Consider the following 22,062-nt stretch of genomic DNA (forward strand, 5'->3'; position numbering starts at 1 on the left):
GCTGTGCCCTCTCTCCTCATCTCCACTCTTCTCTTCTCCCCTCTTCATATTTTGTCACAATTGGTGGGTGGGGAATTGGTGTAGATGTCAAAATAGTCGTTAAGTATATCTATTGGTATAGGGGTCAGTATATACCAACCCCTATACTGACATCTATACTAATTGACACCAACCCTTGCACCAACACTTTCACTAATGCCTGGGTACATTTTTCCATACGGACGTTTTTACAAAACTTCATTTCCAAGGGTCCCAAAATAATTTTGGACCACAAGTTTGGTCATTTGAAAGATAAAAAATATAAGAGTATGTACACCAAAATTGAAATCCAAACACTCATATATTGATAGTGAACTTAATTAACATACTAATTAATGTACAAAATGTCACTATAAAAATGTGAGGGCCAAATTATATATAAGAAGTCTTGTCGATGTCAAAACTATGAATTAGTAACATTTACATCGATGGCTTAATCTTGAGCCAAGTCTTGTGCACCAAATATGGCAATCATGGATGATTTTTCGCGTTAGTTTCGTTAATAAGCGAAAGTTTTATATGGCTTGTGAAAGTTTATATGCTTTTATAAAAATAAGAGCTTAGTATATTCGCCAGAATCTGAAACTAAAATTAAAAAAAGAGCTAAGTTTAGCCTTTAAGATTATAAAATTATAAATAAAGTCCATGAAAATTCGCCAAAGTTTTATATAATAGATAAATATATTTGGAAACTTTCGCCAACATATTATATATACAATTTAAAAATTTGGGTGGATCTATAGAATTAAGCACCAAAAGAAGATTTGTGCAATCAAGTATAATCTAGTGTTAACATTTAATGTTTGCCTCGGGGGAGTCACTCATCATATGTAACCCTATCACGTGAGTTCAACAGATGGGTTATTATTAATTTCATTACTTACAGATATATATATACATAAGGAAGTAAATTAAGGCCTAAATGTTAAAATACAGAAGGGTAGTGAAAATTACAAAAGTTTCAGAAGCTTGAGTGGTTTATGTTCTGTGATGGTTGAAATCCCTACCTTGGATTATTGTGGTGATATGTAATCTTTATAATCTTTCACATTTTTTATATGATGGGAGCATATGTCTAGGTTTGCTAGCCATGGATTATTGGTTTTTAAATCTATGCCCTGTTTAAATTTATGCGGTGATCAAAGAATTGATGCTCATATTTTTCCTAATTTGGAAGAAATTTTAAGTCGGTAATTTGTGATTTTCTTATTAAAGTGTTATTGTTTCATCCAACTAATTAGTAGGTGGTTTAGCAAAGTTGCTTTCATAGAAGGGTCCCAAAGGTTATATGCTCCTATACGTTATTGCATTTAATATATTTCTGATATATGGCTATAATACGGTTGGCATGTATTACCAATTAATAATAAATATTTGAGTTATAAAAATAAAGTGTTTTAGGTTTCCTCTAGGTTCCTTATCTCAGTTATAAATGTCATGACATTTAATTAATTAGGTAAAAGTGACATTCAACCTTTCTAATTGTTTTGTATATATTTACTTATAGATCTGTATTTTTATATAATTCACACTTTCATCTAGAAGTAGTATCTTTCGCTTTGAGTTCACTTCATCATAGTTATAGATAATTATATATTAATTTTCACACACACACGCACACAGAGTTTGATATCAATTGGTAGTAAGATCCCTTCGTATTAGAGTCTAATAGCTTCTCAATTTCTTATCCTGTGGTCCTTGATCTTGCATTTAGTTGGTCTACACGAGGTCTACACTAAGGGTTATCTTCCTAGCTGGCTTTAGATATAAATTATATATTTATATAATCTAATTTCATTTATATATTTATCTAAGTGCATATAGACACAGAATTCATTTCATTTCTTTTAGTTAATCTTGTAGCTAATTTTAAAGTCTTGGTTCATTAGAGTTAGAGTGGGCAGGTTAGGCTTTAGGGATATCTCGAGTCTTGTGATCTTAGTTTTGATTTCTTATTGGGTGGCCTTTCTAGTTGTTTTAATCTTTCTTTGTATTTATCTAAGTGCATAGGTTTGATTTCTTTTAGTTAAGCTTGTAATGAATATTTATTATTATTATTTGTTGTTGAAGATTAGTGAAATAAGCTTCTCTTGGGCGTTTTTGGGTTCTTATATATATTTTAAATTCTTTTACCATCTATTTATATAAAGTTATATAATTTTATTAGAGGTCCTTTTGTAAAAAAAATTACATTAAAACAATCCTAGTCTCTTGAAATAGTTAGACCATATGATCTTCTTGTGATAGGTGAGCTTACTTGAGTGGCTCAATCATTAATATCATCGACTCTACCATCGACTCTATCATCGACTCCTTCATCTTGTTTTGAAACTAGCTCAACACTTGATCATACCATTCGATTGCCAGTGTTGTTCACACTCTTAGAAGGGTAATAGGATTCAACACTTTGTCGTTTAGTCAGCTTGTGGTGTTGTTTTCTTAGGTACATAATTTGCAAAATAACTAGTCTTCGACACTTGGTCATTCATTTGGCTTCAGTGTCGTTGTACCTTATATCATAAATTATTGTTAGCACTTCGACATGTGGTCATTTATTTGGCTTGTGGTGTCATTGTAGCTTGTCACAAAATACAATAGTCTAATCTTTAAAACACTTGGTTATTTATTCGACTTCTCGTGTTGTACTTTAAATTGTTAATTGTACTTATCTAGGTTTTGACACCTAGTCATTTATTTGGCTTTCGGTGTCATTGTAGCTTGGATATGAAATGATTGCATATGCTATTTACTTCAAAATTCTTGGGTAGTAGTGTAGCTTGGATATGAAATGGTTGCATATGGTTGTATGTGTCTCATGGCTTGACCAACCCTATCCTCTTGTTGACCAAGGTTACTGTACCTCGGTTTCGGTTACCTTGACCCAAGGTGGGTGATGTGGCAGCCTTGTGATCAATGTGGTGACCAAGGGGATAAGGCCAACCCTATCTGCCACATGGCTTTTCCACGTGTCATATTTTTGGACCAAGGTAGAGATAACGTTATCCTTGGTCTGTATGCAGGTGGCCAGCTATGGAGACGCGATGATGTGGAGTCTGTGAAGGTGATGGAGCGTCTCAGCTCTGGTGCGCGGGATGTAGGAGCTTAGGTTAAGGCTTGGAGAAGCTGCTACATCGCTGGAGAGGGCTTTGTTGTGGTGAGCTTTCCAATCTGGGAGGCCACGTCTGAATAGCTTCACTACGGCTGCTCTTTACGAGCAGACTCACCTCCAGCAAGCTTCACATACAGAGCCTGGTGGGCGTAGCTGAAGGAAAAGGGAGTCGAAATCATGGAGCTGTCGTTGATGAAGCTAGGCCGATGGGAGGCAGATTTTGTTTGCCAAGGAGGTGCCGATAGAGCGGCTGTTGGAGTAAAGGTTGTCAAGGATCGTTGACGGTGCGGCTAGCTGGAGTGCTAGTAGAAGGTCTACTGGCCCGTAGCTTTGGAGTAGCAAGTCGTGCTTACGGCTTATTGATGGCCAGCATAGCTTTCTGGATGGACGAGGAAGCCGTTGCTGCTGTGGCTAGTCGGCTGTTTGGGACTAGCTAGAGATCAATGAGCCAGCCATTTGGAGTCGCGCAAGGCAGAAGAAGTCACGGGAGCTTGAAGTCATAGGATCTTGAAGGCTGAGGCTGTTGACGCGACTAAGTGCAGCAAGAAGGTAGGAAGCGCCGTTTACTGAAGCATGGAACTTAAGGTCCAGTTGACCCATAGACATGAATAGAAGGAGTCGTTGCATGCGGGCGAGCAGTAGATGGTCACGGCTGCCAGTAGTTGTATGTTGATGCCGCTTGAGGATGAGCCACCTTGTGTGGCTAGTGCTAGCTGTAGGAGTTGCAGGAGCTGCAGTCCTGCTTGCTTGTTGAAGATATTTGGCTTGTTGAAGCTAAGTTGATGCAGCTAATTGTCTCGTACAGTAGAGTCTAAGAGACTCTCTCTCTCTCTCTCTCTCTCTCGTGCATAAAAGAGAAGAATATATCTCACATGCAATGAAGCAGTAGTGACTCTAAGGTTAGTGGTTACCTCTTTTTGCTTTTTATTACATGTTTATATGTTGAAAGTTGCCACATGGCAGATCACCCACCCACGTTAATGTGGTAGTCTTGCTACCACATAAGCATTGGCCATGGAGGCATCCTTATCCATGTTATTAGCAGGCTGCCAAGACATCTAATAAAACATGTATTTGCTATACTTTAGCTTTGTAATGCTGTTTTTGCATTATTGGATATACAGGTACTACAAATTCTTCCAACTACTTTCTTTTGGTTTCTCTAAAAGGGGGTTTCTTATGTGTTGTCTTTCGTTTGTGCAGTGACGGTTGCTTTGGGGCAGCTCCTTCTTTCTCGTAAAGCTTCAGCCAGAGTTCTAGTCAGGTGCCAGGCAAGTTTTTTGTACTTACTATGATGTTTTTTTCCTCAGTATCAGGTCTGTTGTTTTCTTAGGCCATCTTTGCTTCCTTTTTACCTCATATGATTGCAACCTCTGATTGCTGCATTTGTTTTTTTTTGAGAGCTTGAATCTATTCTTTGACCTGCATGAACTTTATGCTAAATAGTAAATGTAGAATTATTGATTCAACTTTCAACTGCTTGTTCTTTGACCCAAATTTTGCAAGCATCTAAGTAGTCATTGCACTGTAATATTTTACAGATTTACGCCCAACCATGACTCAAAGACAAACAACTCTTTTTGCTTTTCCTAGAATGACCAGATTGATCCCTCCTATTAATTGTCCCTTGGATTTGTGCAGGTCACCAAGGAGACTCTCTTTTCCCTTTGTGCCTAGTTAGCAATCCAAAATCAAAACTATAATTGAAATAAAGGTATAATAGCTTTTCTTTCTCTGCTTAATAACCCATCTGTTGGCAAATTTTTGATAAGTTGATAATCTTTTTTTGGGGGGGGGGGTTTCTTCTTCACGTACGTTCGATGTAGTGTCGTCTTTTCATATAGTATGTCAATGTCATAACTTCTTTATTCTTGATATTACATGACTATTAGATATCGACGTGGTGTCGTATATAGACTTTCGACATAATACGTCGATCATCTGATTTGTAATGTAATATTTGAGTCAATTACTTGGGCCATGCATTTGCATGGTGCTTATCTTTCCGCATTGGATCGTATTACTCGATTATATGTGCGGTTAAGTAAGTAAGTCTGCATTTCGACATTTGGTTGTAATATTCAACCTTTGATGTCGTTACAAGGACTCCTTCTCATTGTTTTGAAACTAGCTCAACACTTGGTCGTATCATTCGGCTGTATGTGTCGTCTCTCAACCTTAGAAGAGTAATAGAATTCAACACTTTGTCGTTTATTCGACTTTTGGTGTTGTTTCTTAGATATATAATTTATAAAATAAGTAGGCTTCAACACTAGGTCGTTTATTCGGCTTTCAGTGTTGTCGTAGCTTATTTTATAAAACAAATGTTTAAACTTCGACACATGGTCATTTATTTGGCTTTCAGTGTCGTTGTAGGTTATCAGTGTTGTAACTTGTATGATAGTTTCGGCTTCAACACTTGGTCGTTTATTCAACTTTTGATGTTGTTGTCCTCTTTGGAAATATTTTGTGTAGAATATAGGGGACCATTGCATAAATGCTAGTGTGTAGAGGTTGTAAACTTTCCAATAGATATACATCTGAGATTTATGCTCATACATCTAAGGTAACAATGCTAGAGCCAATGATATTTGTGTCTTTGATTAATGCCTATCCATGGGGTCTTTGAAAGTTGCATATGTATAAGGATTCTAAGTTGAATCATATCTTTAATCAATTGTGGGTCATCAACCATTGGATATTATTTGAAATACTCTTCCAATGTTGATTATCTAGTGTCTAACACACACTTCTCCACACACTCAAATGGTAGGCCCATGCAAGCATGATGCAAATTTCATAAGAATGGAGTTCGTTGTGTTCTTTATTGTAATTAACTTTGTGTTCATTGATTATTTAAAATATGAATATATTTTAGATTCTCTCTCAATACTTGGTTTTTTCATGCATGTTTTGCCAGAAATCCTTTTGTGAAAAGATGCAAGCAGAGCAAAGGAAAAATTGGCTCAAAGTCATTAGGCAGCATCTTTGTATAGGGATAAGTAAGATGAGCAAGGAGCAAATAACAGACATAACTAGCAATGCAATACGGATAGAGTGTTTCTACAATGAGGTCATAGCCAACACAATGGGAGAGACGTTGCCCAAGAGTGAAATGAATGAAGGTGGAGTACGTCACATGATCAATAGCATCATAGGAAATATGAAGAAATGTGCAGAAGACTTGCGAGATGACATGCCTCCTAATATTGACATGGAAAAATTAGGTTTTTGGGATTTGAAGTGGAAAGAGGAGAAGGGTAGAAGCAAGAGGGCAAAAGACATAGATTCACATTTCACTATTTCGAAGAGAGTGCGATATGAGCAATCAAAACATTCATGTGATCCAACTTCTGAGGCATGGTTGGCTATTGACGGTAGTCGCGGGGATGCTTCTCACAAAGCACATTCATTTAGGAATGGTGATTGTTCAATTGTGTTAGGTATCCCCCATGAGGCTATAGAGGAGGGTGAGAATCTTGGTGCTGGCTCATTTGGAGTATGCTTTAAAGTCACTTTTAATGGCACCTCTTTCTTTCCTCGAAGTATTACTTATGCGGCAAAGCGCTACAAAGGGAACATGTCTCACACCTTAAAGTCATTTGACAAAGAATATGGAATGCAAATCTTACATCCAGGTATTGTCAGATGCATAGGATTTACTAGAAGCTTGCCTTGGATCAACATTTTTCCATACTTCAATGGAGGGAGTATTGGAGACATGATGATGCAGCTACCCTTTGAGAAAGGGACTTTCAGAAAGCAAGTGTTATGCTTAAAAGGCAATGGAGTCACTAGGAGAGGACCAGATCCAATACTAAGTGATGTACAGCTTACGAGATTAAAGGCATTTGTGGAAGCTACCCCAGACATCATACACGCATTGGTTGATGCATTAGCAGCTGTACACCAAGAAGGCATTATACATTGTGATCTACACCCTTTCAATGTCATGCTAGATTTTACCAAGAATCATAGTCCACGGGTTGGCATCATTGATTGGGGATTGCTGCTTCGATACAGTGAATCAAGAGAAGCTGTTAATTTTGTGAAGCGTACTCCAGATATGGATGATGTGACTTATAAGATCAAGAAGAGTACAGCAATAAGACAAAATCGACTCCGGCCTTGGCAAGCTCCAGAAATAATCGACCCTGAGAACACCAATGCTTACAGTAAAGAATCAGATGTGTTTGCCATGGGATACATGATTAAAGAGGTTATTAATTTTTATAAGGAGTGTAAGGAATACTACTTCAAAGAGGATTACACAAAACAGTCAGCATGGAGTGGCAAGTTGCGGCAGATTTATTTCAATGCAACTAACTATATGTTTGTGGAAAAACAAAATAGAATGACACTGGCTGAGATGAATAATCGACTAGCAAGATTTAACACTCAACCCCATGCATGTTTGCGGCCTGCAGTTGAGATGATGCCTCAGTTTTATTAATCCGATTTTATTATAAAGCTACTCTTGGACAATTATGTTTATAAACTATAATGTTACTCTTTCAATGCATTTTGAATACTAGTATATGCATCTATACTATTTGAATTCAATAAAGTACTATAATCTATATATTTTTTAAATTCTCAAATTTTTATCTTCGTGCTGTAACTTCTTGCATTTTGAATACTAGTATATGTGTTTATAGTATTTGAATTTAATAAAGTGTAAAGTGTCTTAGAATGTATTTTTTTTTTCAAAATTTTATATTTTTGTATTAGAATTGTGTATTAATTTGGGAAGAGTTTGTGTTTATTATGATTAAACTCAAACCCATGAGTCACCATGAGTCATGCATACAAATTTTTATTATAATGATTAAATTTAAACTCACCAGTTATGCACAAATTGGCAATCTAAATTTTGCAGGTCATGCAAACACAGGTGGAGGGGGGTTATAATTAAGGTTCTCATTTTATTTTGAAGTACATCGGTCTCCTATCATGGCATCTTTTTTCAGGATTCAAGTGATTGACTATGATAATAAGGAGGAATTAGGTGTTGTTAGGGTGACAAGAGACACAGGTCATCCCACATTCTCTCATGTTCGTGAACAAATTGAAGGTGATGAGCTTCTATTGGAACCCTTTGAGTTTGTTGAGGACGAATATATAATAACCAAACGGCAAGAGGAACGATGGACAATCAATGATCAACTCTTAGTGCACATCAAGAGAAGTCTATGCCGCATAGAGGAAACTCCTTATCCATGTAAAAGACATTGCACTCAACTAGCTGATGACATAAATCTTGATGCCCAAGTGCACATGTCTTCAAAGCTTTCTAGTAGATTACTAAGCCCAACTATTCTTGAATGTTGGCAACGTGAATCTGATAGAGTTAGATCAAAGCTAAGGGAAATGGTAGTGTCAAGGGATGATAAGTTTGAGTTGCATTCTGAGGACTTCAATGGGGTGCCCCATGTGCGAATTTGGTGTCATGAGTGTAATGAACTTTATGGTAAAGGATTGATAGAAGGCAAGCATGCAGCATACAATTGCTTCTCTAACTTCATGAGATTTCACATATTGGAAAGTAAAAAGCATGAGCTCAGGTATATGGTTGCTCGAGGACTACGAAAAGAAGATATGCCCAAAGTAGTGCATCAACCGAGAAAGGATGACAAAAGAGAGATAGAAGATGCGATAGAGAAGATGAAATCTTTTATGTCCACAGATGAAGGTATTATTTGTTCCTTTATTCCTCAATCAGTATTTGCCATCTTCTTACATTAAGTCTCTTACTCATCTCCTGAGCTTCAATGTTTTTCTAGGAGAGGTGTGTATAGCCCTCAGTCAGACATATATGCATTAGGATGGATAATTACAGAGATTATACAGTTTTGGGAAGATGCAATTGGGTATTTTGAACAGTCTCGCCACATGCCTGATAGTGCACTATTAAAGTGTATTAAAAAACATGCCTTTGAAAAGATGATGACTGAGAATTCTTTAGAGAGAATAGCACTTATGGATACCTATAGAATCCTATCAACATTTGGATGTAATGCAAGTCTAGCAATGCGACCCCTTGATGAGATGAATGTTGCTTTGAAGCTAGCAACATAGAAAATATACTCAGTCTACCTTTAAATGTTGCTTTGGATGTAATGCAAGTCTAGCAATGCAGCCCCTTGATGAGATGAATGTTGCTTTGAAGCTAGCAATATCTTGTTGTTGTATTCATGTGGTGGACTTATATTCATTTTGTATTCATATAGTAGATTTGTATGAAAATAAATTAAAGTATTTCTTCTATTGGAAGGTGTGTTATACTTGATTTGCAACACACGTGAAGTGCACATAATTTTATAAGGATAAGAATTATTATGCTATTTTTTCAGCATGTGTTTAGAGAAAAGAAATTATGTTCTATTTTATGTTCAACTAATAAAGACATAATTTTTTAAACAGGTACTTATCATGGGAAGAAAGAAGAAAGTTCAAGCTCTAGAGAAAAATACAAAAATGACATCTTTCTTATTACCTTCCACATCATTGGGCACTAATATAAACATGTTTACAACATCAAGTACACCAGAGAATTTACTCTCAAGTGCATCATCCATGAATCATGAAGCAATTTATGGGACTCCTGAACATGCTCCGGGCACAATGCATCATGCTAGAAATCAATGTTCTAGATCACTACTTAATGATGATAGTTTTAACAGGGATTTGAGTTTTCAAGTCTTGGAAGCAGGGAAGATAGGATCACAAAACTGTAATCAAGGGAATGCAATTGGAATTGAAAATTCATCAGCTGGCACATCATTGACAAATAATGAGGTAGTGGATTTAACTGGATTGGAAAGTGGAAAAATGTCAGAAACAGTATCATCAATGTCACACCAACTGAAGAAGCCATTGATAATGCATCACAAGGTTGCAACTCTTCAAGTAAGCAGAAGAGAAAGAGAGCTTGGGATATTCGTAGGAATTTTCAAGAAGATTGGGTAGCCAAATATCCTTGGTTAGACATAGAACAAGTGGACACTGGGGATGCACCAAAGTGGGCCATTTGTAAAATATGCACATGGGCAAGGAAAAAGGAGGCACGGTTACAATTGAAGATTGATACAATTGAGAAGCATTGTGGGAAGGTTTACAAGACTGTAGAAGATACAAGTAATGAAAAGAAAGTGATCAAAGAATGGGACAAGGAAAATAACCGCCACTTAAAAAATGAGATTGAGTACAATAAGTTCTTGCTTGCACAAGAGTCTAGCAGAAATAAAAGTGAAGGATCATTGAAAAAGCGTTGGGAATGTATCGATGATCAGGTTGATAGAGAAAAGATAGTGCAATTCTCAACTATCATGCAAATATTGAAGCAAGGCCACTCACTGATAGACTTCTCGGGTTACCAATCATATCTTCAATTTTTGGATGTTCCTAATTTGGCAAGCATGCATTGGTCAAGGAGTAGTGCAACAGATATGGCTAACCACATGAACCAAGTCATAATTGATGATTTAAAGGAGACTTTAAAACTTGCAGAGTTTTTTTCTGTGTCATTGGATGAGTACACAGCTGTGGATACTACATCGTGGTTGGGAATGCATTTGTACGTGGTGGAAAACAATAAGAGAAAACCATATTTTTTACATGTACACAAACTTGATTCACAATCCAATGCTAATAACTTAGTGCAAGTTTTGATCCAAGCTTTAAAAGAGTATGGAGGTGTGACAGAGTCTGAGATGGTCAAGAAACTTGTTTGTTTTGCATGTGATGGTGCTTCAGTCTTGCAAGGTTGTCGGAATGGTGTCTCTGTACAAATAGAAACAAAATATGCTCCTTACTGTGTTGGGATACATTGTATGGCTCATCGCACAAATCTAGCTTACAAAGTTGTGTCCACATTTCCATCAGTACAACGAATTGAGACGTTGGTTAAAAAAAGCTACTCTTACTTTTGCAAGAGTCCAAAAAGATACAATCAATTTAGAGTTATTGCAGAAGCAGTGGGTACAAAAGGGAGGAAGATTTTGAAGAATGTGGATACTAGATGGATATCTTTGGTTCAGCCAGTGAAAAGATTATGGGATGAATACAGGACTTTGGTCTATTTAATGCACATGGAGGTAGAAGAAGAGGTTGAAAAGGCAGATATTTTGTATCATAAACTGACCAACATAGATTCGATATTGGGATTGTGTGGAATTATTCCACTTTTAGACAAAATGAATATGTTGAGTAAAATGTCACAATCGAAGGATATTTATATCAATGAATATGTTAAGGCAATAAAACTCACTAATTTGAGTATAACAACAGCATACGATAAGAAGTCAAGCTCCAGTTTTCAAGACGAGAAATTGTTCAAAGATTGGAAAAGTTTAATAGACCTAGATGGGGATTCCTCACTTTTAACATGTGACCAGGAAGGATATGTTTGCCTTCGTGCAAACAATCAGATTTTCAGGATGACAAGAGAAAACAAACGACACAAAAGACTACAATACATTAAAAAAGAGGCTTTTTTAAAGAAAGTACAAACGGTGAAAAATGCCCTTAGTGAAGTTGCAAGTGCAGTGGTAGATGAGATTAGAAGTAGGTTTCCACGAAATGACCTAATGGAAGCATTTACCATCCTATTTCCACATTTTTGGGTCAATGGATCTTATGAAAATATCAAAGCAGGTCTAAAGAATCATTTGGATGCTCTCAAAAAACATTTTGGACGGGACATTGACATGGACAATATAAAGTACAATGGTTTGTTGGATTTTGGAAAGCTTTATTCACAATCTTCCCTTTTTGGAGAAGTCATGCACCAGCAAAGTAATTTAATGGAAAATGTTCAAATGCAAGGTTCGATGGTTCGGCTTTGGAACGAGCTCTCTCACAGTACATTCCTACAAGATAACATTTCTGAGTACTTTAAGCTTGCAAATTTATGCCAAACCTTTATTCTTGGCTCAGTTGAGGATGAAAGGTGTTTTAGTACTCTCGGTTACTTGAAAAATAAGCTTTGTAATAAGCTAGATGATAACTTAGATCTTAGCTTGAGATTATATTCTTGTTCTTATGATGTTAGTAGCTTTCCGTATGATAGAGCATTAGCACTCTGGAAGTCAAGCTGTAAAAGAAAAGGCTATAATTAGTTTTTTTGGACTATTTAAACTAGACTTTGAGAATTTTCTTCCCCCATTGGATTTGAAGGATATTCATTATCCTTAAACAATTTTATGTTTTGCATACTCTACAGTATCCTAAATGCTAGCTGTTTCATGTATTTTGAAATTATGTAAAACGGAAGAGACAGAGTTTTTAATATATTTGCAAAAATTGAAAGTTTTTTAAATGTCCTAGAATATTTAGCCAAGTTTTGAAACAAAAATTATAACAAAAGATATAATTCGCCAATTCTTTGAAACTTTTAAAAATAATTTATGAAAAATTTCGCCAGTATATTATAATAATATATTTCTATACCTTCGATAAAAACATCCCTGATGGCAATCTCAAGGTTTACATATAATTGATCACCTACATCATCATCCCTTATTGTATATCTACCTAAGACTTGATCCTCTAGTCACTGGCCTCTAGTTCTCCCTCTTCTTTCCCAAAGTCGTGATCTCCACCTTCCTCCATTACAGTGTCATTATTGTCACCTTCTTCATGGCCCATATCGTCATCTTCATCCTCTTTCCTAGATCCATTCGTATCATTATTTGGATCTTTTGCTCTAAGGTGCATCTGTGCATCTTGGGGAGTCACATGTGTGTGTGTGTGTGTGTGTAGTAGAAGCACACCTAGTGCTATGAGGTGTCTAGACTATGACCTAAGTGATGATGTAAGCACAAATGCCCCCACATGAGAGGTTCCTTTGATTTAGCCAGTTCCATTGATGTAGGGGAGGTGGCTACACCTTCCTCTCACTTTGTATAATGGACAATCTTCCTTCATCCTAATACACTTGGATTTTTGCCTCACTTGAGCTCTCACTCTTTGTGTCATGATGCACCTATTCTATCCCACTCACTTCTTCATTTGGTATCAAAACTATAGGTTCTAGATCTAGCTTAGCCTAGCATTATATGCTTCCTAGTATGAATTCTTAGACTTTTTCAAGCTTCTTTACCATCTCCATTTCTTCCCCTCTTCTTTCCCAAATTTGTGAGAGCTTGTTCTCCCTCATCATTCCACCATTACACAAGCCCTTTGTGCTGTAGAACAATCTATGTATGGCCCACCTCTAACTCAAAGCTTGTTGCAAAATTGTGCCTCCATCGCCTTTGTTGACAAGATAACAATCCGCCGATGTATCGTGTAATTTAACCTCTGTGGTCACTCACTTCCAAATTCCTTTGAGCATAAGTTGGGCAACACCACAAGCTACCTTGTGTCCAAATTTGAGGGCCAATGCATGCTAGAGCAAGGAGAATTTATGCAAAGAACAATCGAAGAAGGCACAGTTCTCCCATATAGAATAGTGCATAATTTCGCCTAAGCTCTATGCTGAACTTACTTTGGTACTTGAGCTTTACTTTTGCACAAAAAGCCCTTTCAAACTCTTCTCCAACTGTGTGAATTCTTCCCTCCAAGTTGAGCTAGTACTCTGAAAAGCATCTTTGATAGTTTTTGAAAACTTGATGCTAGAGTAAATGCTAAGATGATGTTTGAGGAATGAAGTGGTGCTAAGGTACAGATTAGAGAATGCAATTTCAGATTGAAGTTTAGTTGGGACTAATCTCTTGTGAAGATACCAAGCTCACAATGTTCTTCCAATGCCTGGAGTAGTACTCCAAAAAGAATGTCATGTGTTTTGTCTTTTGTAAATAACCTCTGGTCACCATGTGTTTGGTCTATCCCATTTTTGTAAACCTTGACACTTGGGCACCTTTGCTAGCATAAGATCCTAGCCATAGATTTATCCTTGACCAACATAAGATGGCATGTGTGACCACCATGAGATGGCATGAGAAACTATGTGACTAGATGTATCCTTGACATAGTAAGAGGCAAACCCTTGAGGGGGGGTATGTTGGGATAAGTGTCATCAAGGGCTTGCTCTAAGGTGCATGTGTGCATCTAGGGGAGTCACATGTGTGTGTGTGTGTGTGTAGTAGAAGAACACCTAGTGCTATGAGGTGTCTAGACTATGACCTAAGTGATGATGTAAGCACAAATGTCCCCACATGGGAGATTCCTTTAATTTAGCTAGCTCCATTGATGTAGGGGTTGATTGCCACTGATCTAGGGGAGCTACCTACACCTTCCTCTCACTCTATATAATGGAGGATCTTCCTTCGTCCTAATACACTAGGATTTTTACCTCACTTGAGCTCTCACTCTTTGTGTCATGATGCACCTATTCTATCCCACTCACTTCTTTATCACCATCCAATCAGCAGTGGCTCGAACAATTCATTGATCATCGCAAGGGCTTTCCATGGACAAGTTGGTGTTCAACCCTACAGGCATAAAAACACATGGCCTTGCTTATACTACATTGTCATGTATATGTGATCCATCTAATTTGTACATATTGAAAACTTACTTCATTAATTTTGGACTCATATGTCTACATTTGGACTAATCCTTAAAATCCCTCCCAAAATGAAAAGATTACTTTATGAAAATGTCATTCAAGAATCAAAATTTTACTTTCTAGCACTATCATTTTCACATAATACATTTCAGAACATCTCTCTAAAATGTTGCGCTAATAATGCAAAAACTACTATTAAAGCCTAATTTTGTATTTCTTGTTTTTAAGAATCATATTCTTAAACTAAAAAATTCCTTGAGTTATTAGTTTAAATCCATGAAAAACCACTCTCTTGAAGATTCACAAAAGGTATGCACAAGAGACATGCAAGACTCTTTTTAATTTCAATGCAAAAAACTATAACACTCTTGAATATTCAAGAAATTAAAAGGTTCATATAGACAGGGCACATAATGGAAGCCTCTTTTGTACTCTAAAAAATAGCAATAGCTATGCTTGCAATTTTACATTATCACAACTTTACAAGAAATATTGCTCTGGATTTTGTACAAAGGATCTCCCATGGCCTTTTCAATAATTTAATTCTGCCTTTACAGTGAGTTAAGTACAAGTGGGCAATCCAAACATGAAAGGATCTACCATGGCCTTTTCAATAATTTAAGTCTGCCTTTACAATAAGTTAAGTAGAAATGGGTGATCCAAACATTTGCTTGTTAAAATTGTCGTCACTTATTGCTTGGGTGCCATCTTCATTCACTTTCATCTGACCACCATCACCTTCAGTCTTTCTCGATGTTTGAATGGCGTTATCATGGGCATTCTTCATTTGCGCTATCTCCTTCTACTTCCTCCTTGGCAAGCATCTTTATGAACTCTGTAATGTGCGAAATAATTGGCTGTGGTAATTGTATTTTTTTTTCTACATCTGAACCCCATGTGCTTCTTTGTTTTCTTCATCTCCTTGATTTCCAAGATACTATGACGGTCTCTGTGGAAAGCTTTGAAATTGCATCATGGTTTGGGAACCATTCCTTTTTCAGACAACTACTATACAATGTACTATTATCCTAGTTCTCCTTCCTACCCCTTGGCTCATACCATACTGATGTAAATGTTGTAGCTCTCCCCTGGTCATCCATGCTCATGTCCATTACTTTTGCAACCCAAAACTTCACGTTCTCATGTTCATCATCCGATGGTCAAACTGCAATAAAACAATGGACGTCTATGTCTATATGTGGCATAAACTCTCTCTTCTTGGGTCCACAATATGGACATGGGAGTAGCGATTTAGACTCATTTTCAAAGAGACCACATGCTGGGCGCAAGTCATCACCAACATTTGGCCAAAATAAAGGTCGTTTTGCCTTAATATCATCTTCTCGCATTCTTCCAAGGCCCTTTATCAATTGGTAGGTCTTGCTAATTACAATGGTAGTGTGTCCCTTCCAAGAGGGCTTCCAATTAGGAAATCTTTGGAGCATTTCCTCTTTGTATGTAATAAAAGATTTTACGCCTTCTATTTCACCTTTGGATTTCTCGTTGAATTCTTTTATAGGACCCATGTTGGATGCATTTCTTTGCTTGAAATTGAAGTTAAGAGACAATAAGGTTATTCAAATTCCCATTTTGTATCAAGAGAATAGTGTTGCCACTGCATCATTGTTTTTTCATCCTTTAAGAAAAAGCAAAAATAGTGTGGAGTAGTGTGGAGCGCCATGACCTATCAAGACATCACCACCTTTTTGTATGAAAGGTAGAATAAAGCTCTTCCAATCATACATCCTTTCAATTATTGAGCATACTGTACCTTCCTTGCGGCCACCAACTTTCCTCCCACATTTCTTATCAAGTCATCCATCAACTCCATATCCTTGTGTTTTTCTCTTGAGACTGTGCTAAATACTTGATCGATATCCTCATGTGTGTGCACAACCAACAAAAGCCCAACGTCAATCTCATTGAAGATTCGATGAGAGCGATTAGCATTGAGAAAAATGCAAAGAAGAGTACATTCTTATTCTCTCATCCACAATTGTTTGCCTGTACTCTAAAAGTTGCTGGTAAGGGATCTTTTTCAACCATTGTGAATTGCCTTCGTAACGGATGTTACAACTTGATTGCTATCATGTAGATGCAAGGAATCAATCCATATGTCTGCAAAAAACTTAAATCCATGCATTAACGTTGCGATCGGAAATGCTCAGAGAACCTGCAAATCCTTGAAAAACACAGCAACACTCTTCGAAAATAGGCACAAACTCTCAAAACTCACAAACGGAAGAGACAGAAAAAGCGTGCTAGGTACAATCTCCCCCCATAGGAGTGGTGCTCTCCTTCCACCTCCTATGTATTTATGTATATTTCCCAAAAAGCTTCCAAGCAAAAATCATAAAAAAGCCCCTGTGCTTTCCTCCATGCACCCTTTTACAAAAAGCCCATCCACCTTCTAGAATAGTTGGCTTTTTCTAAAAATAAAGCTTTTTCTAACTTTAGTTTATACACTTAGCCAAGCCACTAATATTCCAAATTTCAAATATGTACATAAGCTTTTGTAATATCAAAAATTAGGCATAAGCCTTATTCATTCCCGCATCACTGGAGTTGCACCTACGTGCCCAAAATATGGCGGATCATGCTTGCCAGATGCCATCGCCTGATCAATTACTCTTCCCCTAGATTCACACGATCAATAGTAATGAAATATTTCAAGCATAAGATAACCTTGGAATTAATCACCCCAATCAATCAACCTTTCAGTATTATAGCAATGCGAAATCAATAAATCACAGATGAAGGTGCACACATGCGACACATACCATCTCATGGTGTACCTAATGCTACACATGAATAAAATTGTATGGATGGTGCACACATGCTACACATACCGTCATCGTGTAAGTGGTGCACACAATGCTATACACTCATATAGTCACAGTCGTATATCTAGCCATGTGGGAGCACGCATGCATCACTATGAAACAGTGAGCACACATGCATCAGCTGTGCGACAAAAATACTAGATCTCACTAAACTAAATATTGAAGGATTAAATTAATGGGATAATTCCAATTCTTGTAACATCCCTCTTGCTTGAAATCGCAATTGCCCTCAATTGCGTGATAAAAAAGTAGTCAATAAATCAGGGTACTGGCAAAAATATCACTCGGGCATCCACTTAGCATCCCAGTGGTTCTTAAATATAACAAGATAAATAGGATATGAGTTTCCACGTCTTGTTTGAGTGATTTGTTGATCAATGATCTAGTCTGGCTCTAAGAGCTGGGTCTCTCCTTGAAGCAATGGTGCATCATCTAAAATAGGTCGAACTGGTGGGTCTCCATGGAAAGGTTTCAGGAGGTGCACATGAAAAGAATTATGAATTTTCCAATTGGGTGGTAATTTGAGCCGATAGGCATTGTCATTAATGTGCTCTAAAACTTTAAAGGGACCATAGGATTTAGGAGCAAACTTAACTATATGGTGTGTCTCAATACTCTTAAGTCTGCGCTTCTCAATACGTAACATAACTAGGTCACCTTCAGCAAATACAACTTTCTTTCTACCCTTGTTTGCACATGTAGTATACACAGCTTGAGCATGCTTGATATTCTTTTTGACAATAGCCAAAATGCTAGAGAAATTTTTAGTAAATCGATCAGTAGCCTCTACTTGGTGCTTAAGACCGAGTCAATGGAGTAGGAATGGTCTTTCCAATTTGTAATGGAGATTTGCCTATAGCAGAGTGCTTAGTGTTGTTGTAGGCAAATTGTAATGTGTATAAATTAGTCCCAGTGCCTGGCTGACCAGACACGTAAGCACGTAACATGTCACAAATAGTATTTTGTGTGACCTCGATTTGGACATTAGACTCGGGATGAAAAGCAGTGGAAAAATCTAACTTCGTACCAAGATTGTCAAAGAGTGCGGTCCAAAAGTTACTACAAAATTTACTATCCCGGAATGACATGAATACTTTTGGAAGGCCATGGTGTATAAAGATTGCTTGATGAACAAATGAGCAGCCTGAACTGCGGTCAAGGTCTTCTTACAAGGAATAAAGTAAGCGTGCTTGCTAAATCTATCAATAATAGTCCAAATCATATCAAAACCTAAGCTAGTTGTAGGAAATCCAATAATAAAGTCCATAGAAATCTGCTCCCATGGGCCATCAAGAATTGGTAAAGGCATAAGTAAACCTTGATATTTGGCCTTGTAGCTCTTGACTTTTTGACAAATAAGACATTGTGCAGCAAAAGTTGCAACATCAACTTTAAGCTTAGGCTAGAAAAGTTCTTGAATTATAGTCTAATACGTAGCAGCGACACCTCTATGTCCCATGTAGGGTGGCTAATGTACCTCTTCTAGTACCAAGTGTCGAAATGGTGCAGTGACACACAAGCACTTTTCATAGAATAGATAGTCATTATGAATGGAATATGAGGCCATAGGGGTGCCATTAGCTTGCTTAATCTTATGCCAAATTTTTGAAAAGTATCAATCAGTAGGATAGTCCACCTTCATAGGCTCGAAAAAGTCTCCCTCGATGACTGAGATATTATTTATGCTAGGTTGATGGCTCAGTGCATCGACAACTACATTATCTTTGCCTGGTTGATATTGGATCATCGGTTTAAAGCTATCAATAAAGGCAGCCCATTTAATGTGTTGATCCGAGATCACCGGCTAAGTAAGGAGATGTCTAAGACTCTAGTGATCAATCTTAATGAGTAACTCAAAACCCATAAGATAGTGTTTCTAGAGTTTAAGGGCATGCACCACAGTGGCTAATTATTTATCATATGTGGAATAGTTTAGCTCTGCTGGTTTCAATTTATGTGACTCAAATGCAATTGGATGGTTATCTTGCATGAGCACAACCCCAAAACCCTGTCCACTAGCATCAGTAACCATGACAAAGAAGGGTCTCGTAAAGTCCGGCATGGTCAAAACTGGTGTGTGCATCATTGCACCCTTAAGTCGTTGAAAGGCTAAAGTGTGCTACTCACCCCAAGAGAAAGCACGAGTTTTACACAGTAGTTCGGTCAATGGATGTGCCTTGTGTGCAAAATTTCTAACAAATCTGCGATAGAAACTACACAAACCTAGAAAAGATCATAACTCATGGATATCTTTAGGCTGTGGCCAGTTTACTATCACTTCTACCTTCTTGGGATCTACTCGAATGCCTTCAACTGAAACAATGTGTCCAAGATATTCAATTTCAGGCTGGAAAAAAGAACTTTTCTCTGGATTAGCATATAGTTGGTTCTCATGTAAGAGAGAGAAAACAAGATCCTAGTGTTTCTCATGTTCCTCTCAACTCTTGCTATAAATCATGATATCATCAAAGAAAACTACCACAAAGTCTTGATAGGGCATAACAAGAAATTCATAGTGACTAGTTTGGGTTCTAAAAGCAGTCTTGAAAATATCGGGGTCGATCACTCTCACTTGATGATATCCTGACTTAAGATCGATCTTGCTAAAGATTGTGGATCCTTTCAACTTGTCGAGTAGATCATCAACTCTCAAAATGGGGTATCGATTTTTCACAGTGATTTTATTTAAGGCACGATAATTGATGCACATTCAGAAAGTTCAATTTTTCTTGTTGACAAGGAGAACGGGTGCCCCAAATGGTGAGCTACTAGGTTGAATTAGGCCTCTACCCAAAAGATCTTCTATTTGGAATTGAATCTCTTGCTGCTCAGTAGGATTGTGTCTATATGGTGATTTACATGGTGGTGCGCTACCTGGAATAAGGTCAATCTTATGATCCTCAGGTCTAGATTGAGGTAGGCCAGGGGGTAAGTCTTCCATAAAGCAGTCGTCATAGATAGCTAGAAAAGGATCCAAAGGCTCTTGTTTAGTTTTCTTAGTCTCAAGACTAGCCTCAATCTTATTGACCATAACCAGATGTGTCTTCTCATGTTTGCGCAAAGCTCTTTTAGCTTGGGTATGTGACAATATAGGCCAAGAGGGAAGATTCTTGTCGCATTCTAGAGTCATAGTCTCAGTGCCTTGAGTCACAGTAATGGTGCGTTCAAGATAATCAGGTTTTGCATCATGATCGATGCACCAAGGCATCCCTAGAATGAGATCTTGCTCACGCAAAGGAGTGACTAACAAATCATTGCTCTCAACTAATGGCCCTAAAGTCACCTCAAGATCCTTAACCATTTGCAAGCAATTATAATTCGATCCTTGAAAAGCTGATTTGACTTTATATTTTGTTTTGATGGTTGCGAGCCCTAACTTTTCAAAGACACTATGTTCTTTTTCGTGCAATAGTGCAGTCATATGTAACAAAGAAGTATGAAAATAAGATGCACTTTTACCTAAATAACATTTACCTGAAGGGGTGTAGTCGGCATCTTCAGTGTCATTGTCCTCATCCTCGCCCTCTTGCTTGAAAGATTTATCATGGGATCCATCATCAATGTAGCTGATCCGTGCGAAGTTGCTGCACTGACTATTACCATTGGTACGTCCATTGGTTCTCTCTCCATTGCCTCCATTGTTGTTGGTAGCATTCTTTGCTTGGGTACCTGTCTTGTGTGTAGCAAGTGGATTCTTTGGATGCGAGTAGCAAAGCTTCTTCCCTGCTTTCTTTCTGACCCTAATGCCAAATCCATAGCATCAGAAGCTATAGATGGTTGAAGCATACATACATTAGCACGAATAGCAGGACGTAAACCCTCAACAAAGGTACGACATTTCTCCTTTTGGGATACTTTCTCAATGGTTTGCAATTGAAGTAGAGAGGAAAGATATTTCTCGGTGTATGAATCCACACTCTCATTATCCAACTGCCTCAATCTTTGCCATTTCCTGCGAGTATCCTCTTCAAACTGTGTAGGTAGGAAGCACTTCTTGATTTTATCTTTGAATGCTTCCCATGTCTTTGGAACATGAGTGCTTTCAGCAACCACACTCCACCATAATTGTGCATTGCTTGTCATGTGACTTGTAGCAAGTTTTACCTTCTCGATCTCTTCGTACCGTTCTCCCAAAAAGTATTGATTGAAAGAACTAATCCATGCAAGTAAAGCTTGTCCATCTCTTTTACCATCATATTTTGGAAAAGAAAAAGTTTTGCGATTAATCTTACCAGATTCTTCTTATCATGAAGCTTGAGTGCTTTCAAGATGGCCTTTCCCATGTTGTCTTCATCGCTGGACTCATGTGAAGGAGTAGTGTCATGATGTCATCATAGTGAAGTCTTCACATGTCGCTTCTTCTTCCTTTGATGTCTCGTCTTGCTTCTTCCACGCTCACTATCATTGGTGTCTGATGATTTGCTGCTTTCACTTTTTTCATCATCTTTGTCCTTCATATGCTTCTTTGTGACTTTAGTCATCTCTTTTAACACTCGATTTGTGCATTCTTCGTTGGCTTTATGCGTGTTGCACATGTTGCGCATGTACTCAAGTTCCTG

This window comes from Dipteris shenzhenensis, chromosome 4 (assembly GCF_047967505.1).
Source record: "Dipteris shenzhenensis isolate YYH24624 ecotype China chromosome 4, Dip_SZ_1.0, whole genome shotgun sequence".
Lineage (NCBI taxonomy): Eukaryota > Viridiplantae > Streptophyta > Polypodiopsida > Gleicheniales > Dipteridaceae > Dipteris > Dipteris shenzhenensis.